Source organism: Pavona decussata, unplaced genomic scaffold (assembly GCF_977016875.1).
Source record: "Pavona decussata unplaced genomic scaffold, jaPavDecu1.1 SCAFFOLD_41, whole genome shotgun sequence".
In the NCBI taxonomy this organism is placed as follows: Eukaryota; Metazoa; Cnidaria; class Anthozoa; order Scleractinia; family Agariciidae; genus Pavona; species Pavona decussata.
Genome location: NW_028145463.1, coordinates 442,805 through 464,639, shown reverse-complemented (window position 1 = coordinate 464,639; position 21,835 = coordinate 442,805). Strand labels below are relative to the sequence as shown.

Genomic DNA, 21,835 nt, shown 5'->3' with positions numbered 1-21,835 from the left:
TGAGAACATTTTCCGGTAAGTGTATCGCCCGTACCGCGTCATTACTGGCTAGAAAATTAAAGCTGCCTTAATCTTGATTCATTAATATCCTTCATAAGCAAGTAAAATTCAAAATACAAGTCTCGTCAGGGATGAGTACAACATTTGTGAGACTCTGATCTTAATTCGGCTGACTCAGAAACTATGGTAACTCGTTGGGTGAGTTAGAAAAGCTGCAAATTAAATTGCAGTGGAACACAATTTGAGGATTTTTGGAGTTATTCAGTGAAAAGCGTAGACTAAAGCAGCGGATCTTAAACGAAGTACGCAAATAATACGTGAAAAGTTTGTATCTCTTATCTGCTTATGTGTAAAGGAACGATTATTTAAGGTGCAAGTATCATACGAAGCCGTGATGACTTACCGTTGACTGCTTTCCCAAACCGATCCTTCTTGGAGTCAGTTCCAACCAACTTAGTTAACTGAAATGACGATTCTGCAAGCAAATATGTAATTTGATGCAAAACAAATAAATAAGTTACTCGTAAAATAACTATCCTGTAACATGCTTTCCAAAATCACATTACGCGACGCATATTACAAAGTACAAGGGCGGGATAGATATCAACATTTTGCCGAAAATAGTGAGTGTAGATTGCACGTTATACACAATGATTGTAATCACTTTGAAAAATTAACGTTTAACAGCTACCAAGGAATGACTGAATCTCAAAATTGCCAGCTTGTAACTTACCTCTTGTTTAAAAGTTCACTTTAAATCAAAACTGCGCGACATTCGTTAAGTCCAAAACAAATTCGAGGATTATACATGAGGACGCGTCTTTTTATAGCATAACGGCGGAAGTCTTCTGTATTTTTGGGTCTATTTTTAACTTTATTTTTAGACTTTCAAGCAATAACTATTGCGTCACCGGGTTCAGAAAAAGAAAGTTCAAATACTGAATTCGCAGCTAGTAAAAAATAACTCACCTCGAAAATCAACGAAAGAGAGTACTTTATTCCTCGTGAATTGACGTTTAACAAACAAAATCAACAAAGGGGTGGCTGTAGATTCGTTTTCAAGTTTTAGTATTTTGGGTGTCTCTTTTTTTCTCGTTTGCGAGCTCTATATTTCGTTTTCGAATGTAATGCTTCCCTGTTGGTAGGCCTGAGCTAATCATTCAAAAATCACTCCTTTTCACGTCTGGTCAACGACACATCCCTGTGTGTAGCCGCGCCACGAATCTAGCGAAACATCGGACACGAGTGTTTTACTGGAAAATACACCACTGGTACGAAAATTTCGTACGAGATCCGAGTGGCGTATTTTCCATATCCTCTTTAGTGAGGATATTGATGACGTCATTTTCCGCTTTTTTGGTTGTTTGTGAAAACACTCGGTGAAAAATGGCGAGCAATAGATGTGTCTATATAATAAAAAAGAGGATATTGTACGGAGGTGCGAAGACAAGAATTTTATTTTCTCTTGTTAGAAACAATATTTTACTCACTCGCTGCGCTCGTTCGTAAAAAGTTGTTTTTACCAGTCGAAAATAAAATTCATATCTTTGCGTCGCCGTGTAATATCCTCTATTTATCCATTCATGGACAAATGGTCTGTTTACAAAGAGAGGGAATAACCCTAGAGGAAAATGTGTGATGTTTGTCAACCAGCTAAAATAAATGATTATTTTGTTTTCGAACTTCAAGTTGTTTTCGAATTCCATGTACTTCGCTTTCTGGTATCTGGAATGAAACCATGTGTGAGAGCCTGTTGTGACTCATGATCATTCTTGGACAGTTATATGATGATCTAATCGCGCCAAAAGCTGGCACTAACAATATATGCTGCTGCTGCTTTTTCTGTTTTTTTTACTTCCTTTCACATTTCTAAAACTTTTTTGCCCAGGAGAGGGGGGGGGCTCCACTATGTAAGCTGTATCAGTATGTGCATGCGGCCCCAAAGGGTATGATTTTTGAGCCGTTTTGGTCTGAAAGAGGGTAGAAATGACCATTGTGCTCTGAAAGTTTAAAAACGGGTATGGATTTTACAGAAACTGGAATGGATTCTAGAAACCATTTTAGAGGCCAGCTCACCCGGTTGTTCAAAGAGTGGACAACTCTCTCCAGTGGATAAATTTAATTGCTATCCAGCTGATAAAATGTACATCAACCAATACATTTTATTCGCTGCGTAAAGTTACCAGTTCTTAGAACAGGCTGGGCCTTGTCTGAAAAATGGTATCGGAGGATATCATAATTTGGTTTGGAGAAAAGAGCCTTATAAGACCCCCCCCCCCCCCCCCCCCCACTACCACCACCACAAAAATTCCGAGGGCTATACTCCAACGGTTTAGTTAAGGGAATAGTCAAATAAAACATACTAAAGTGCCGATGTACTTTAATTCGCCAGGAGCGCTTTTTGATCAGAAACCTTCATAGTCGAAACTCATGGTCATGCCACGAATCTAACTCACAAAAAAAAAAAGAGGTGTTTGGAGATCAAGGGTTTTTTTTTCAATTATTCGAGGCGTTCAAATTGAAGATGACAGCTCTTCTACCCTACGGGGTCCCCTGCTGGGCAGTCTTTTGAACCTTCGTTTATTTTGGTCAACGGAGACTCGAAGCCCAGAAAGTGAAAGAAATTGTAACAAGGGCTGCTGCCATTAGGCCATTTTCGAGTTGCTAAGCTGAGCTTTTCATGTGAAAATTATATTTGTTTGAAAAAATAATTTTTTTATTAAAATTTGTACACGAAGCCTCGCTTTCATAATGACGTCCAAAGCAACTCGGAAATGACTTATTGTCTGTCTATTGTTAAAATTTGAAAATGTTGTTACATTCAAGATCTGCTCACTGGCATTTAAATTATATAACAATCCATCAACTGTTCCAGCAATCTTCCACAGTTTTTTAATTCCTACAACATGTTATTCTCTCTTGTATTAGGCTCTATAAACATTTCTTACATTTTGTAATATCCCAATTAATAAAGCTCAGTGTCATTTCTTTGTTTACTTAAAAGTAGGTGGTGGTCAACTAGAAAGCCTTTGCTACTTTGACCACCACACACATTTTATAATCTGTACTGTAATTATTTTATCTTGTAATCATCTGTTGTAACAATACTTTCCTTTCTATGTTCATTTTATGTAAATAGTGTGAAATAAATTAACCTTGAACCTTGTCTTGACAACAACAACAACAACGACAAACATGAAACTGACCACTAGTTAGTTCGCACTGACCGTCCAAAGTTTTTGGCAATGAAGTCAGTGACGAAGTCACATAAATCTCTTCCTTTGTAAATGCTTTTTCCCAAACTAGGAAACTGAAATTAGAAATGTTTTTAGCAGGTTACATTGAATGCAGATGATATGGTAACTTTTTAATCTCAAAAATGACAGAAACTTGTTTATCAATGTTTATGTATTTGTTTATACCATTATTACAGTTTCCATCGATAGAGAGTGCATAGTAGTAATGATCGATTTAGGATTATAACTGAAGAAAAATGGAATCTAAAAAAATTCTTCTTAATTTCTTTCCTCTGTCTTCTAGCTAGAATGTGATACAGTTTTGACCCAGTGTAGCCGTAAACTTCCCTAAATAACTTTCAAACCACGCTCAAAATTCTTAGATGTGTGTTTAAACGTTTGCGAGTTTCCATAAATGTCTTTGTTTCTTGGGGTTTTGTATTGGAGCTGTTGGAATTTGTCAGATAGCCTGCGTGTCTGGTGCTATAAAGAAGAGGGGAGGGGATAGGGAATCAGGCACGCGCGTGAAGCAAGGGGAGTACAAACGCTCACGCGCGCGCCGTTCCAAGCAATTCGCGCGCGTGTCTGTTTTCCCTCTCCCTTAAGATGGGGGTAAACGTAAATTTGAACGGAATTTTAAGAGGTTTAAAGAATGGATAAAAGAAAGAAAATGTTTTTTGGAACAACAACAGGCAGTTGATACCCACGCAAGAGCACCCCAGGTTGCTAGTGGACTAACTTGGCTTCCGTCTATTAATTATTAACTACAAATTCTAATTTTAAAACTTCACTAAATCTTCAATTTTTCTTATTTTTCTCAATTTTACCAATCCTGTTAGAAAAACTATCTCCTCCCAAATATACCCAAAAATCAACCAAAAATTGACAAAACACCCCACAACATAGATTCACGGGATTAGCAGAGAGTTTTTTGGATTGCTTAAAACGTGAACGAGATATTTTCATTAAACCGATTTTAAGTGGCGTGAAAACGGCTTTCAGGTTTACCCCCGCCTTAACAGCGCCTGCAAAACTGGCTAAATGATTTACACCTTTAAATAGATCTCTCCAAAATAAGACAGTGCTGAATAGTTTTCATTTAAATCTGTTTCACAATCGACATGGGTTTTCCCCTCTTCAGTCAACTGGAAACCGTTCATACTAACAAGCCTTCGTTTTCGATCTGGAATATTTCGGTTTGTACCCAAGACATATTTTGGCGGTAGAAGGCAGAGACAAGAAGTCAATCTCCCAGGCTGCATCCATCATAGTAGTCGTTCCAAGTACGATTAGGCTAACCCAGGGTAAACATTAACGTCTGGTTTATGAAAGTTGACAAATAAAAAAATGGTCTACAGTTCCGCAAATATTGGAGACATTCAAGATTTTCTCCACGGACTCAAAAGTTAGAATTACCATGTACGGTACCAAACAGTATCACTGGAAACCAAAAGTGCTGCTCAGTAGCTTTCATTTGAATGGTCATACTTTAGGATTTCAGTATGGAGGTAGCTGAACTGGTCTAAACAGGCTAAAAGATTAAAAATTGAAGATTTTAAATTCAATTCTGACAAAATGTTTATTCCTAAGTAGAACTGCGATTCTTGACTTTTATTTCAAGATAACTCTTCCATACAAGAGCCTTTCTATGGGTATTTCCGAAGAAATCGAAGACGCGAAGATCACCGCGGAAAAAAAGAAAATCTCAAGATTGAAGCGAAGATCTGAAAATTGACCAAAATTTGCGTGATCAAATTGAACACTCAGATATAAAACTGTCAAAACTCATAAACACTACAGAAAATATCTCTTATTTCTGAATTTTGGCATTTGACCACATTTTTGTGTTAAAATCAGTGGGGTTGACAGACCTGCGCGACTCCCACTGTGTGTCCGTTGTGTTGATAAAAGCCTTTTCAGTTTTGGTTTTACAAGCAATTCTTTAAGCGATTTTCCTTTTGCATAAGAGAATCTTCCTTTTAGATCAAAATGTTATGCGACCGCTCTTAATGGTGTTTGTCTTGATCGTGAGGGGGAATTCTCAAATATACTAATTGGAGGGTTTCATACTTATCAGTAGGAGCCGTAAGGATTAGGTTTTGATATGTCATTGTGTATGCTAGCTCTGTGCCATTTGTTAGGGCTTATCGGCTTGGATTGACTTCAAGATTTTAGGTAGCGCTAAATAAATGTTATCTTTAAAGATACTGGATCCGTGGATTTCTTAACTCGTGAATTAATGCTTCTGCTATTGTATCTCGCTGCGTGAAGATTGCACGGATATGAGGGTCTAACAGATCCTCGTCTTTACAAAGCTTATCATTGTTGTCTCTTGCTTTCGAGAGCTCACTCACGTGACCAAATCCTTGACTACCGTTGCTACGCCGCCATATTGGCTAGTAGCGGCGCTTGCGAAGAACATGGTTTTGTGTCTGATTGTGGGCTGTGGCAGGAAAAGTGGACGAGATAAAAGGATATACTTTGCAAGGGTGCCTTCCATCGTTACAAATCAGGGTTAAAAAGCTCAAGAATTGTCAGAGGAGAGAAGATTGCGCTGGATTTCAGCGATAAGTCGTAACGACCTCACTGAAGAGATCTTAGAGCACGATCGTGTTTGCGAAAAGCACTTCGTTTCAGAAAAAGCGGCTTAAAGCTGGGATAAATTTAATATTGACTGGTTTCCAACATTACATTTGGGACACAAGAAAGTTTCGTTTGTGACTATGCGTAACCTAATTTTTGTTGAATTACACACCGGAAATATTCAATGACTTGTGCGCGCTAAGTCAAAATTCAAAAACTATAATTCGTATGAAGAGGCTTAAACTTTCGTTGAATTTGGATTAGAATACACTATCCATTAAAAAAAAGGTAGCACCATAGCACAAATAATAAGAGAGATAGAGGCAAATGAATGCAAAAGCTTGTGAACGCGTAAGTCGACTTTCGTTAAATTACACACCAAATAAACTCAATTGCTTGTGCGCGCTAAGTCAAAACTCAAAAACTATACAAGGTATGAAGAAGCTTAAACTTTCGCTAAATTTGAAAAAGAATGCACTGTCCATTAATAGAAAAATGAACAGCATAGAACAAATAATTAGAGAGATAGAGGCAAATGAATGCATAAGCTTGTGAACGCGTAACCCAGTTTTCGTTAAATTACACACCGGAAATATTCAATGACTTGTGCGCGCTAAGTCAAAACTCAAAAACTATAAATCCTATAAAAAAAACCTTAAACTTTCGTTGAATTTGAATTAGAATACACTATCCATTAAAAAAAACAGTAGCACTATATCACAATTAATAAGAGACATACAGGCAAATGAATGCAACAGCTTGTGATCGCGTAGCGCAGTTTGTATTAAATTACACGTCGGAAAATTTCAGTAACTTGTGCGCGCAACGTCAAAACTCAAAAACTATAAATCATATGGAAAAGATTAAACTATTGCTGAATTTGGAAAACAACACGCTGCGGATTAAAAAAAAAAACAAGCAGCTTAGAGCGAATAATAAGAGAGATACAGGCAAAAGAATGCAGCAGCATGTAAACGCGTAACTAAATTTTCGTTAAATTACACGTCGGAAAATTTCAATTACTTGTGCACGCAACGTCAAAACTAAAAGACTGTCAATTGTATGGATAAGATTAAACTATTGCTGAATTTGGAAAACAATACACTGTGATTTAAAAAAAAAGTAGCACCATAGCACAAATAATAAGAGAGATAGACGCAAATGAATGCAACCGCTTGTGAACGAGTAACCCAATTTTGGTTAAATTACACACCAGAAATATTCAATGACTTGTGCGCGCTAAGTCAAAACTCAAAAATTATAAATTGTATAAAGAAGCTTAAACTTTCCTTGAATTCGGAGTAGAATATACTAATCATTAAAAGAAAAGTAGCACCATGGAACAAATAATAAGAAGGATAGAGGCAAATGAATGCAACCGCTTGTGAACGCGTAGCGCAATTTGCGTTAAATTGCACGCCGGAAAATTTCAATTATTTGTGCGCGCAACGTCAAAACTCAAAATTTGTAAATTGTATGGATAAGATTAAAATATGGCTGAATTTGGAAAACAATACAATGTGAATTTAAAAAAAAGTAGCCGCCTAGGTCAAATAATGTGAGAGATAGCGGCAAATGAATGCAAAAGCTTGTGAACGCGTAAATCAATTTTCGTTAAATTACACACCTGAAAAATTTAATTGCTTGTGCGCGCTAAGATAAAACTCAAAAACTATATATTGTATGAAAAAGCTTAAACTTTCCTTGCATTTGGATTAGAATACACTATCCATTAGAAAACAAATAGCACAATACCACAAATAATGAGAGAGATAGAGGCAAATGAAAGCAACCACTTGTGAACGCGTAACCCAAATTTTGTTAAATTACACACCGCAAATATTCAATGACTTGTGCGCGCTAAGTCAAAACTCAAAAACTATAACTTGTATAAAAAAGCTTAAACTTTCGTTGAATTTGCATTAGAATACACTATCCATTAAAAGAAAAGTAGCACCATAGCACTAATAATACGAGAGATACAGGCAAATGAATGCAACAGCTTGTGAACGCGTAACTGAATTTTCGTTAAGGTGGGGCTCTACCTGAATTTGAGTGAAATTTGAAAAGGTTTTAAGAATGGATAGAAGAAAGAAAATGATTTTTGAAACACTAACAGACAGTCGATAACCACGCAAGAGCACCCCAGGTTGTTAGTGGACTAACTTGGTATTCGTCTATTAATTATTAACTACAAATTCTAATTTTAAAACTTCACTAAATCCTCAACATTTCTTATATCTTTTCATTTTACCAATCCTTCAAGAAAAATTATTTCCTTCCAAATATACCTAAAAACTACCCAAAAATTCATAAAACACCCCAAATCATTGATTTGTGTTATGAATGGAGGGTTTTTGTATTGCTTGAAATGCAAACAAGATATTTCCATTTGACCAATTTTAAGCGGCGTGAAAACGGCTTTCAGGTAAACCCCCACCTTAAAAAAAATTTAATTACTTATGTGCGCAACGTCAAAAGTCAAAAACTATAAATTGTATGGATAAGATTGTACTATCGCGTAACCCAATTTTCCTTAAATTACACACCGAAAATATTCATAGACTTGTGCGCGCTAAGTTAAAACTCAAAAATTATAAATCGTATGAACAAGGTTAAACTTTCGTTGAATTTGGATTAGAATACACTATCCATTAAAAAAAGTAGCACCATATCACAAATAATAAGAGAGATACAGGCAATTGAATGCAACAGCTCGTGAACGCGTAGCGCAATTTGCGTTATATTACACGTCGGAAAATATCAATTACTTGTGCGCGCAACGTCAAAACTCAAAAACTATAAATCGTATTAAAAAGACTTAACTTAATTGCTGAATTTGGAAAACAATACGCTTTGGATTAAAAAAAAGGAGCAGCACAGGACAAATAATAAGAGAGATACATGCAAATGAATGCAACAGCTTGTGAACGCGTAACTGAATTTTCGTTCAATTACACGCCGGAAAAATTCAATTACTTGTTCGCGCTAAGTCAAAATTAAAAAACTATAAATTGTATGGATAAGATTAGAGTATTGCTGAATTTGGAAAACAATACAATGTGAATTAAAAAAAAGTAGCAGTTTAGGTCAAATAATGTGAGAGATAGAGGCAAATAAATGCTAAAGCTTGTGAACGCGTAAATCAATTTTTGTTAAACTACACACCGGAAAATTTCAATTACTTGTGCGCGCAACGTCAAAACTCAAAAACTATAAATCGTATTAAAAAGACTTAACTATTGCTGAATTTGGAAAACAATACGCTTTGGATTAAAAAAAAGGAGCAGCATAGGACAAATAATAAGAGAGATACATGCAAAAGGCTTAATATTCTAAAAGGCTTAATATTCTAAAAGGTATCAAGTACACGGTTGACCGAACCACTTTAAGAAAATTGTACAAATCTTTGGTGCGTCCTCTAGTGGAATACGCTGACGTATTATGGGACGGATGTACTGAAAGCGAAAGCGATCTCCTCGAGCATGCGCAATATGAGTCAGCTAAAATCGTAACCGGGGCTATGAAGGGGACCAACAAGCATCGTCTTATGCAAGAACTTGGGTGGAAGATCTCAAAACTAGAAGAGCCATTCATAAATTGCTGTTATATTTTAAGAACGTTAATAATTTTTGTCCTAGTAATCTAGTTGATTTATTACCCTTACAAGTTAGTGAAAGGACAACTTACTCCTTACGTACGGCATCAAATTACTCTCTTCTCGCAAGCCGCACTGAACGTTTTAAGAGATCTTTTTTTCCCTCAACTACTATCTTGTGGAATGACATTAGTTTTGACATACGTTGCCTCGAATCCATTGGCTCTTTTAAAAAGCTTTATTTTCATATTACAATGTACCTAGTTATAACACTACTTATGATTTTGCTATTGATAGATTTAATGCAATTTTCCATACTTGTTTACGTTTAGACACTTGCGCGCTTAACTATTATCTTTATAAAATAGGTTGTAAAGAAAGCCCCGTGTGTTTTTGTGGTTTCTACAGCGAGACAATTAGGCATTTTCTTCTTGAATGTCCACTTTATTCTGCCCCTAGAATTAACCTGCTCCCCTCTGCTGCTCGCATATTTGCTGACAGGTGGTTTTCCATGTCTAAAGCACAAATAGTATCAGTTTTTCTGTTTGGATCACAGTTACTTTCTCCTAAGCAAAATAATGATCTATTTTTTCATGTCCAGTCTTTTATATTTGAATCGAAGAGATTTTATAAAAGTACCTAGCTGTATATTTTCCACCTGTTAGCATTGCTTAATGCTGCCTTTGGTTAATTTTGCTGCCGCTCTGACTAATTATTATTTAATGTTAATTTTTTCAATTCAATGTTATTTCGAAGTGAGCCCTCTCGATGAGTTTTTTTTTCTCTTAGCGCAAACTTCGGCAATAAAATATGTTTAAATAAAAAAAAATTAATGCAACAGCTTGTGAACACGTAACTGAATTTTCGTTTAATTACACGCCGGAAAAATTCAATTACTTGTGCGCGCAACGTCAAAATTAAAAAACTATAAATTGTATGGATAAGATTACAGTATTGCTGAATTTGGAAAACAATACAATGTGAATTAAAAAAAGTAGCCGCATAGGTCAAATAATGTGAGAGATAGAGGCAAATGAATGCAAAAGCTTGTGAACGCGTAAATCAATTTTTGTTAAACTACACACCGGAAAAATTCAATGACTTGTGCGCGCTAAGATAAAACTGAAAAACTATACATTGTATGAAAAAACTTAAACTTTCGTTGAATTTGGATTACAATACACTATTCAATTAAAAGAAAAATAGCACCATAGCACAAATAATAAGAGAGATACAGGCAAATGAATAGAACAGCTTGTGAACGCGTAACTAAATTTTCCTTAAATTACACGCCGGAAAAATTCAATTACTTGTGCGCGCAACGTCAACACTCAAAAACTATAAGTTGTATGGATAAGATTAAACTATTTCTGAATTTGGAAAACAATACAATGTGAATTAAAAAAAGTAGCAGTTTAGGTCAAATAATGTGAGAGATAGAGGCAAATGAATGCAAAAGCTTGTGAACGCTTAAGTCAATTTTTGTTAAATTACTCACGTATGAAAAAGCTTAAACTTTCGTTGAATTCGGATTAGAATACACTATCATTAAAAAAAAAAAGTAGCACCATAGCACAAATAATAAGAGAGATACAGGCAAATGAATGCAACAGCTTGGTACACTGCGCGCAACGTCAAAACTCAAAAACTAAAAATCGCATAAAAAAGATTAAACAATCGCTGAATTCGGAAAAGAATACTCTGTGGATTAAAAAAAAAGTAGCAGCAGATGTCAAATAATGAGTGTAGAAGCGTGTCTTCAAAACGAGATAAAACAAGATATCTGTGGATTCGAGCGGAGGTAAACAGTCAGGCTGAAAGTGCTTCCCTTCGATCAACACTGGATCGATTCCGATTGCGGATATTTTCTGCAAATATCGATCTCTGATCGGCAAATCCAGCTTCTTTGCATTTTCAGAAATCGGAAAAGAATATGCAGCCTTCGAATTATCCTCGGAGCTTGATTCGCTTTTGTGTAAGTCCATTTTTTCTAGTGGGAAAAATAAATCCACTTCTTGTTTTATTTTCCTATTTGACGTCTCAAAAATAATGAAATTAATGATAAAAAAAAAAAAACAATTGAAAAAGGCCACGGTAGGCATTTCCTGGGAGATTTGGTGGTCTAACCGGGAGACCGGGAGATTTGATGAAAAACTTGGAGACTCCCGGGAAAACCGGGAGAGTTGGCAGGTCTGGAATTGCAGTTGTGACCTACCAATGCCGTATTACGCAATCAAAAGTGGTACACCAATATGGCGGCGGGCCAATGCGTGACGTGACGTGAAAACGATCAATAGCTTGTTGCGCTGTCTTTTAGCTCTTTGAGTTGCTTCTTATCTGAAAAACAGCTATTGTGTTCTTAGAGCTGAAATGTACCTCCATTATATCGTGGCTTAGCTCGCATCCGCAGCAGATATTCGAAGCTAAGATAGACAACTCTCTTGTGAGTCTCTATAGCTAGGATGCTAGTGAAATTTCTTCTGGCAAGTGTCTAATGTTGTTTCTCATGCAAGACTGCAGTTTCGATTTCTTAGAATCTCATCTGCTTAGAACAGTTTATTTTACGTCGTGTGGTCCCCTGCATCCAAAAGTTTTGCATCATGCTACACCCTCATTTGGAGAAGATGTAGTAATATCGATCACATAAAAAAGCCGGAGACTTGCATCTTGGAACAGGGAGACTAATTAAACCACCTTTTACGGGACACACCGGACGTGAACGCGGCTTTGAAAATCATGCACCCAGGGGTGTGGGACCCATTGTATGATATTAAACTTTTTTATACAGTCCGACCTCTATTAAGCGGCCACCCTCCATTAAGCGGCCACTTTCCAAAGTCCCGAATTATTTGTCAGTAAAATGCAAGTTTAGTATTTATTGGTTTTTTTTTACAGCAAATTACCTTTTCAAGCAAAATGGTGACAGATAATATGAAGGTGATGACTGATTAGAACAAGAACTGCAATTTAATCTCCACTACAATGACACCGATCAACTCTGACACTTTGCTCTGTTTTACGGTTACCAGGACCTTGCCCAATTTATCGGAAAGTCAAATGACTTGATCTCCTCGTTACTTCGAGTTCTACAACGGCAAACAGCAGTGACGATTTATTTGAAATAAATCGTCCGTAAAATACTTTGAGCTAAATTTTTTTTACAGACTGTTGATGCAAGAAGATGGTTTGTTACATAGATTTTCATATTCTTCTGTAGATACTCAACATTAAAAAAATACTGTACTTATCTACTACGTGCTCTCTGTGTTAGAGCTAGAACTTTGCACGGACTTGAAATGCGCAAATACAGGGCACTTAATGTTTTGTTTCAATGATTTTTGCATTCATCTTCACAAATGTTCACCTTTCAACAAGCGTTTTGCTATATAGAGGCAATAAAATTACGTTGACTGCCATTTCTACCCAAGTTTTATTGTACCTCTATTAAACGGCCAGTTTTCAAAGTCCCCAGGGTGGCCACTTAATAGAGGTCCGACTATAATATCGTAATATAGGGAACGACTAAACATCCCCATCAACCTCAATATTACAGCGGTACAAGAGTGCCATATGGCACAAGAAGTCATTACGCGCTCAATATTGGGTCAATTTGTATCAAATTTGGACACCAAACAGATCTCGGAGAGATCTGCACAATGGAAACATAAAATCTTACCCCCCTTATGCATAAGACATGATTAACCACCCCTCCATTTTATAATATTCCACGCTAAAATGGACAGGACCATTCATTTAAATAAATTAAGTTTTCATTGTTTACAATGAACACTACTTTGCGAAACAGAAAAAGACTATCCGTTAGAAATCGAAACTTCTTGACAAATCGATAATTTTGATTTGACGCATCAACGAGATTGACCAATTTGCACCGAATGGATTTCCATATAGCGGATACGATAGATGCAATGCCTGAAGACATCTATTAGGGGTTCTATCTCGTGGATGAAGATGGGGAGCTCTATAAACGCACTGTATAATGACAGAAGGCGTAACACTGGAGTATCTTTCAGCCATTTTCAATGTTACGTGCAGAGCGCTAACGCTCGCCTTATCTTTCGACGGGCCATCTTCCGACATGCCATGTAACCAGGCCTAAGTCTTAGATGTAAGCACAACTGATTTATTTATTGTTGAACTCGACTTTGGGTAAGGGAGATGGGTTTATTAATCTTTAGAGTGACGTGGTGGGGGAGATATTTAGAAGTCAATCCGAGATCGATAATTAAATCGGTGGTTTTGGAAATTTAACATGAGAACAAAACGGCCGAATTCTATACCGGAAGTTACAGAACAGAACCGACTGAAAGCGGTCAAATAGTTTGAATTTTTCTGAGAGTCATGCAAAATTTACAGGTTAATACATTTATAAGCCATTTTAGGTGAGCATTTGTCGTTCAGTTTCATTTTAGCCGATAAGTGTTTGTTTTCTTTTTTTCATAACGGTCTTTCAGCTGTTTATCTAGCATGTCGAAGATGGTGCGTCGAAAGATAGTCGCTGTTCCAGTCTTCCCTATGCACGTAAAACTGAAAGGCTTTTGATTTCTTTTGTTTGCTCAGTTGTAAGCTGGTCTATTCGTGACCCGCCTAAGGATAATGCTCGTGAACAGTCGCTATTTTTATCTTTATGGCACGCGAAGATTGGATACGAGAGTGAATTAAGGCCACTCTCGTACCCACTCTTCTCTCGCCCCACAAACATAGAAATAGTGACTGGGTATGAATCTGTCTAAGAAGGACCTTAACGGTGGCTACGGAGGTCTTTAAAGGGGCAGTGTCACCTTTTCTAAGTGCCACTTTGAATAGCAAAAAAGAATATTTGTATCGGATGGGAACATTAAAATAATGGTTCAAATTTTTTTACAAATAACCCTTCTAGGGAACAAAAACTAGGGTCAATCATTTTTGTCTGCAGATGGCTAAGATGGAAATGGATTAAAACTTGAAAAAATTGGCCAATCTTTAAAAGTTCCTCGTGTGAATTTAAAACTGATTGTATTCTATTCTCACCCGGAGAAATCATTTCAAACTTTCCTCCCGCTGCTCTAAGAGCGTTTTTTTGTGAGGTTCTTTGTGAAATATTTGAGCTGTTTTGGCTAACATGCATCAAAATCTCCGCGACGGTTCCCCCTCAGCTTAAAATAAATGAAATAAAATATTTGGATTCTACTGTTATCAAACCAAACACGTTTTACAGATTTCACTTTTTTAATGTTAATGTTTACAATAGTCTCACTCATTATATACGCTCCACTAATTGTTCTGTAGTGGGGTGGTTTACACGATACCGGTTAGACTTTCATTCCCCTACGACTTGAACGCTGCTGATATCGGATTAGCAAAAGCAGGTTTGATGAAGCTATCAGTTTCATTGTGTAACGAAATGTTGAAACTTAATAGAAATATGAAACAAACAGTCATGTCCCGTTTACAAGACCCCGGAATGAATTTTCCTACAAAAATTGAGATTCCTTGTCCGGTAAAACTTTTTGGTTGAAAATTCACATCGTTTTTACTGATAATGAATAATACTATATATGGAAACGAATCCACCGGTTTGAAAGTCGTTCGGGTATCATGTAAACAGAGCTAGCTTACTTACTGACTTTATACAGCAGTCTTCAATTGAGTGTCAAACAGAAAGTAAATACTCTAAACAATCAGAACAGATGTAAACAGTTCGGTTGAACCAATCAGAATTCAAAGCAAATACATGTAACCTGTAACAGTTGGCCAAGCGCGGGAAAACGTTAAACATCAAGGCACGATTGGCTTTGGCTTTGCTTCCCATTGGTTGAGAAAGTGCCGCGAGTTTTGCTGACAAATCAGAAAGCCGCATAGTAAAGCAAAACCAAAGCAAACGCGAAATTACTTCGACACCCAATTGAAGAATGCTCTATACCTACTTATTTACCTAGTTACTTACAAATGTACATGAAAAGATCTGCGCCAGGTTGTTTAAAAGACCATTGCGCTAATTTAGAATTGACGTCTACTCTGAAAAGAAAAAACTGTTATAATAAAAGCATTTTCTTATGTTTGACTTAAGATAAAATAATTCCACGAAACAAATAAGAGGACCACTCGATTATGGCATCTTGTAAAAAGCAAAAAGAAATCATTTGAAAAAAAAAAAAACCCAGCATATTTCTTAAGTTGTTCTCTCAAAATTAATGGGATTTCAAACAACTGAGCCCTGATCAGTTCTAAGATAATAATTGCATCATCATTCTTCTGAGCCTATGAAGCCTGTCAACGCTAACTACATCACTTGTTGTTGTTATTCAAACACAAGTTAGTGAGAAGTATTTTATTTTAGTATTTGAGTCTTCACCCTCTTGTAATCAGGTTTTATATATACATGCGAAACTGAAAACACTAGAAACGTCATTCATAAAAAAATAAAGTTCTTGCTTCTAAATATGGGTAGATAAACCGTTAAATTTGGCCTTAGTAACTATATTTTTTCTGAATAAACAAATAAGTAAAACGTTGTTCTCAATATTGTCTTAAAACGAATAACGACTTCAAAAAATTAATAAAATGACTTCAAAATATCTTTACAATGTTGGTATGTTATTTGTTAAGCAGCTCTAAAAAATTAAATGTAACGTCAAATTCATGTGTCCAGTTTTCTTAACGTTACATCGAAAGAAGAAAAATTACGTTTTGAAAACTTCATAAAGTGAAGTGCCATTTTGGAAAATGCGCACTAAAAACAAGCCTGTACATGTCCTTCTCTCCGGATATATTACAAACCACAAAAGCAAAGGCTTAATGCAGTAACTTCATTTTTTTATCCGGCCATTGTATCTAAGATATTTACACTACATACAAGTTCCAGGAATAGTTTGCATCACACCAAATGGACGTCATCAATGGATCACTCAGACTCGCTTAGTAGTCCTCTCTTGTCTTGAGTATGATGACACTTCTGCCAACCAAAAAATATGTGAGGGATTACTTTCGCTTGAGGCTCTAAATTTAGACGTTTAAGGAATTCAGGTGAAGCGCTTAATTTTTTTTGTTTGAAGAATTGAAAAAAAATTGAAGACACTACCCACGAAGCCGACGACATATTTTAAGCAACACATTATGATTTCCCTTATTAAACGAGACTCCTTGTGCCTCAATTGAAAACAACGTTCAACGGAAGTTTGACTTCCATTAAGGTCATTAAGTTCATAAAGTTCAAAGGTACCATTGTTAAAAATCTGAGGGGAAATGGTAACATTCGTTCTTTATCTCAAACGGTTGAAACATTAACCAGTGCGAGAACAGGCGATCAAAATAGTGGGGAACGCAATGTTACTTACGTTGCTTTTTATTTTCTGAACGCCTGGAAAAGGCTAGTGTATGAAAAGTAAGGCATTTTCGCATGGTACCAATGAAACACGAAAACGAACATCTTCTCATGGCATCCTTTCTCAAAGCTATCCCCTCGTTTTAATAAACAGCGGCAGGCTTGGTAATTAAAATAATATTTAGGCAGATTTTACAACTATTCCTGTGGCAAGAATAGAGTTTTTTTGCAGTTAGCTGTCCTTGTTTATCATAAAATTACTTCTGTCTAAAGTTAAACACAAACTAAACTTACCATTCTGTTTTATTTCCTTTCTCCGAATTCAAGCGTTACGTCATCACCAATCAGCACAAATGGAGCCCAGTACCTCACGTCATGGAACTGCTCTGACTCGCGCAGGGATTTCACAGCCTGGTGAAGAGCCACACTCGCGCTTTTTCCATCCGCCATATGTTGGTAGAAGTGTTTCATGAACTCCATGGTAGCATGGTCTTCAATCGCCCAGAGTGACACCAGAACAGAGCGAGCACCAGCACACAAGAAAGCCCGCGCGATACCAACCACGCCCTCAGACTTGACTTCTCCCCGACCACTGTGACAGCAGCTAAGCACAACGAGTCTTGGTCGCAGACGAACGGCTTGCATATCTGACATTGTTAAAATGTAGTATTCTTTCCCATGTATGCGGGATGTCCAGCCTGGGTTTGGGGCCAAAAGAATTTCTCCAGTTTCAGCACTCCCGTGTGCGGCAATGTGCACCAAAGCAACCGACTCCAATCTTTTCATCACTTCGTCTTTAGTCGCATCTCGTCCGGTGAGAGGTGTGGTCTTCAGAAGTTTTCCAGTCATCTCCACTTTCTTTCTGGCGAATGGAAGCTGCTTCCAAACTGGCTTACCAAACACGTTGGTAACTTCTTCTAAACATGGATCACCCACGAGCAACGCCCCACTCCTACTGTGGAAGCTCTTAGGCGCATCTGCGATTAATTGAAAAGTGGTCAGCGAGGGAACGATGCGAATCCTGGTTGTTTCACTAAGCGGGGAGTAAGGAACCCGGTATAATGGACCATCTGGAACAAGAAGTAACTGATCACCTTCGAGCAAGTCTGCAATGGGGCCAATAATAACATCATACAGCTGGCGCAAAGAATTGACAGAGGAGGTAGGTGATTTGTCTGTTTCCTCAGCAGCTTCTCTGTTGGACGGAGGGTCATCACACACTTCATCCATTGACCGATCCTCACACCTGACCCGAACACCTACACCAATGTCTCTTAAAGTAGAATCTATTAGCAACTTGCAAAGGTCATGTTCTTCTGTTATTATTTGCTTAAAGAGATTATTTTTCCCTCTTCGCAGCAACCAAAAATTGATGACATGTGCTTCAAGTGCAACAAAAACTGTTTCTGTAGTTAAACTGTTTAATATATAGGTAATCGTCGCCTTAGGTTCAGCTGAAGCGGACAGTGATAAGTCAATTCCATAGCGTTCTTTTAAAACATCGGTCAAAGCCTGTGCTCGTCCTCGCTCAGCAGCATACAAAGCCTCGTCAGTCTCTCCAGTCTTCACAAGAGTTCTCCATAACGAAGTGTACGCACACTGGTGGAGATCACGAAAGCTTATTTTCCACTTATCTTCTGACTCAAGACGACCTCTTAAGTCATCAAAGATTTTTACGCTCGATCGATAATAATCAAGTGCCATACTCAAGGAACCCGCCCATTCATAATTCTGACCTAGTTTAGAGCATGATTTAGCCTCTTGAACAATTTCCCCTAACTCTTTTGCAATACTAAGGTTTTGTACGTGACACTTAATTGCCTCTTTAAAATTACCTAGTCTGGAATACACATCGCCCAATGTGCCATAAGCATATCCCTCTGCAGCCCTGTTACCCACTTCTTTGCAAATATCAAGACATTGTTTCGTGTACTCCATGGATTGTTCAAAATCACCCAAGGATAAAAAGGCTCCACCCAGGCGTTCAAAAGCGTACCCCTCAGAATCCCTGGCCCCAATTTCTTGAGCGATACTGAGAAATTGTCTCCAGCACTTAAAGGCTTGTTCAAGATCACCCATATTGCAATAAGCATCGCCCAGATTGCAATAGGCATTTCCCTCCCCATCCCTGTTCCCTAATTCTTGAGCAAACTTAAGATGTAGTTTGTGGTACCGTAGGGCTTGTTCAAAATTGCCCAGACCTTGATAAGCATTGCCCAGATTGCCATAGGTTGTTCCCTCCCCATTCCTGTTACCTAATTCTTTAGCAATATTAAGATCTAATTTTTGATACTCTATGGCTTGTTTAAAATTACCTAGTTTGTAACAAGCATTGCCCAGATTGCCATAGGCTCTTCCCTCCCCATCTCTGTCCCTTAATTCTTTAGCAATATTAAGATGTAGTTTGTGATACGCAATGGCTTGTTTAAAATTACCCTGCTCGTAATAAGCACTGCCCAGATTGCCATAGGCTGTTCCCTCCCCTTTTCTGTCCCCTAATACTTTAGCAATATTAATACTTAGCTTTTGATACTCTATGGCTTGCTTTAAATTACCCAGACCTTGATAAGCAATGCCCAGATTGCCATAGGCTTCTTCCTCCTCTTCCCTGTTCCCTAATTCTTTAGCAATATTAAGATATAGTTCGTGATACTCTATGGCTTTTTTAAAATTACCCTGCTTGTCATAAGCAATGCCCAGATTGCCATACGCTCTTCCCTCCATATCCCTGTCCCCTAAATCTTTAGCAATCTTAATATGTAGCTTCTGATATTCTACGGCTTCCTTAAAATTGCACTGGCTGTTGTAGACCACGCCCAGATTGAAACAGGCCATTGCCTCCAAAGCCCTGTTCCCTAATTCTCTAGCAATACTAAGATGTAGTTTGTGACACTCTATGGCTTCTTGGAAATCACGCAGACGGTGATAAGCACCGCCCAGTTTGCAATACGCTTCTCCCTCCTTAGACCTGTTTCCTAATTCTTTAGCAATACTAAGATGTAGCTTTTGATACTCTATGACTTGTTTAAAATTACCCTGACTGTGATAAACATCAGCCAGTTTATTATAGGCATGTCCCTCCCACTCTCTATCGCCCATTTTTTTGGCAATGCTAAGCTCTTGCATGTGCTTCACTATATCTTCTGACTCGCCCTCCGCCATTTAGTTAGATGATGACCGGAGATCCTATCAAATGTGTTTTGTTTCACCAAGGACGTTCCTAGAAAAATAGAAAGTTTGAGAACTTTCCCATTTGTGCTTAATTTCTCTGACTCTGGTATCTTTCGCACATAAATTTCCACTGACAGACACGGAATCCCTGTAAAAGGGCTTGATGCAAACTACATTTCTCTTTTGTCCGTTTTGTTGAAAGGATATTTACAGAACCATGTTCTGTTGTTTAAATTCGTTTAACGGATCTGTGGCAACTTCAAGTTCAAGGGCGATGAGAGCAATAAGTAAAATTAAGTAAAGTTCAAAACAAATGCCTTGTTGGAAATGACTTGTTTTGCAAGACCCTGGACTCGGCCGCCTTAGAAACTAGGAACTGAGCTGGTAGTTAACATGGCGGCATTTGAGGAATTGAGCAAGTTGGTCTTATTAACATGGCACATGCAAATGACTTACCGGCAGGCTGTACCGTTCACTGCTTCTCTAAATGGGTGCTTCTTGGAGTCAGTTACATCAGCTCAATAAACAGGAATGATGACTCTGACTGTAAATACGTTATTTACAGACATACAATTACAACGGCAAAGGCCGGCCGGAGACAAACGAAGGAGTGCTTGGGGAGGTGTAATTTAGATGCAATAACATGCATGTCATTCAGTTTTAGCTCGAAAAATTGTCACGCACTTATAATAATTGCGGCAACGAGAATCGAAACAGAAACTTTAAATGTTACTAATGTTGATCAAAGAAATGAAATTACAAACATTTGACAGAATTGTCAGCCTACTCTAAGGAATAATTAGAGTTACACGAGTGAGGAGCAATTTTTACTCCAGTGTTGACTTTGAAAACAGACAAAGGGAACATGTGGTTTCGATTTCCCTTTGAAGAAATTCTTGTATTTCGGGCTGTCTTGTCTTCGAGTTTTTGGTGTGCATCCCTGAACAAGTAATTCACAAAGCCCTCATCATCAAGTCGAGACAGCATCACATCATAATAACGAAACTTCGTTTCAGCCATTCATTCACAAAGGAACTGGGTGGTGTTTACAAGGAAGAGGGATAACAGTACAAAGTTATCCCTTATTTTAATAAAAGAACATTTTTTAGATAAGGTTAATTAGCCAAAATAAATCCAGACTGGGCAAAAAACAAACAAAAAAACAGAGAAACAAAAATACAACAACAACAAATTCAACGACAACAACAAAAAACAGCAAAAACTAAAAAGATTGAAATAGTTGTTGAACTGCACATTCTGGAGTTAAGTGCTTCGCTGTACCGATAAAAACTCAGTATTTTAATACCTAGTTTTAAAAAAAGCGCAAATGCATGATGTTTATGAAGGAATAAAAATAACCGAGAGTTTTCTTTTCGAGTCAGTTCGGCGTTTCTTTTGCTATTCCTAGAATTTGAGGTGCTTCGCTGACGAGTTTTCGACGTATTTCGTTTTCCAGTATCGGTAGCGTCACTTTCTAGTTGTGGTAGCTTCGTTTTCTTCACTTTGAGTTTTGGGTGCAAGGTTTTCGAATTTAGAATAATAATGAGGTATTTGTACTCCACACTTTCAGAAGTAAATCTACTTTGAGCCTTAGTTTCCCCCATCCACCTTCTCCCCCAGGCGTCACACAATCACATCTTCATTACACCTGAATATACAAGGCGCTCCCCTCGTACCCCTTACATCCCCAGTAAACAAATTTAGTTATTACATGACATATACACGACAAGCGCGCGTTAGGAACCTGTGCATCAGTGTGTTCACCACAACGTGACAAGATATTGACTCAACCATTTTGTTGGTTGGTTTGAATATCCAATGTTCTCACACTCGGAATAAATTCTCCCCGAATAAATAAAATAGCTCCTAACTGGAAATTAAACCTGACAACACTTTATTGCCACCTGTTCAAGAAAATCCGAACTC

At 37.5% G+C, this 21,835-nt stretch overlaps 1 pseudogene; it reads right to left on the bottom strand.

The window, feature by feature from the left end:
- LOC146482903 (uncharacterized) overlaps positions 1-21,310 on the bottom strand; it is a 62,203-nt pseudogene extending 40,893 nt beyond the window's left edge.
- Positions 21,311-21,835: the final 525 nt, after the last annotated feature.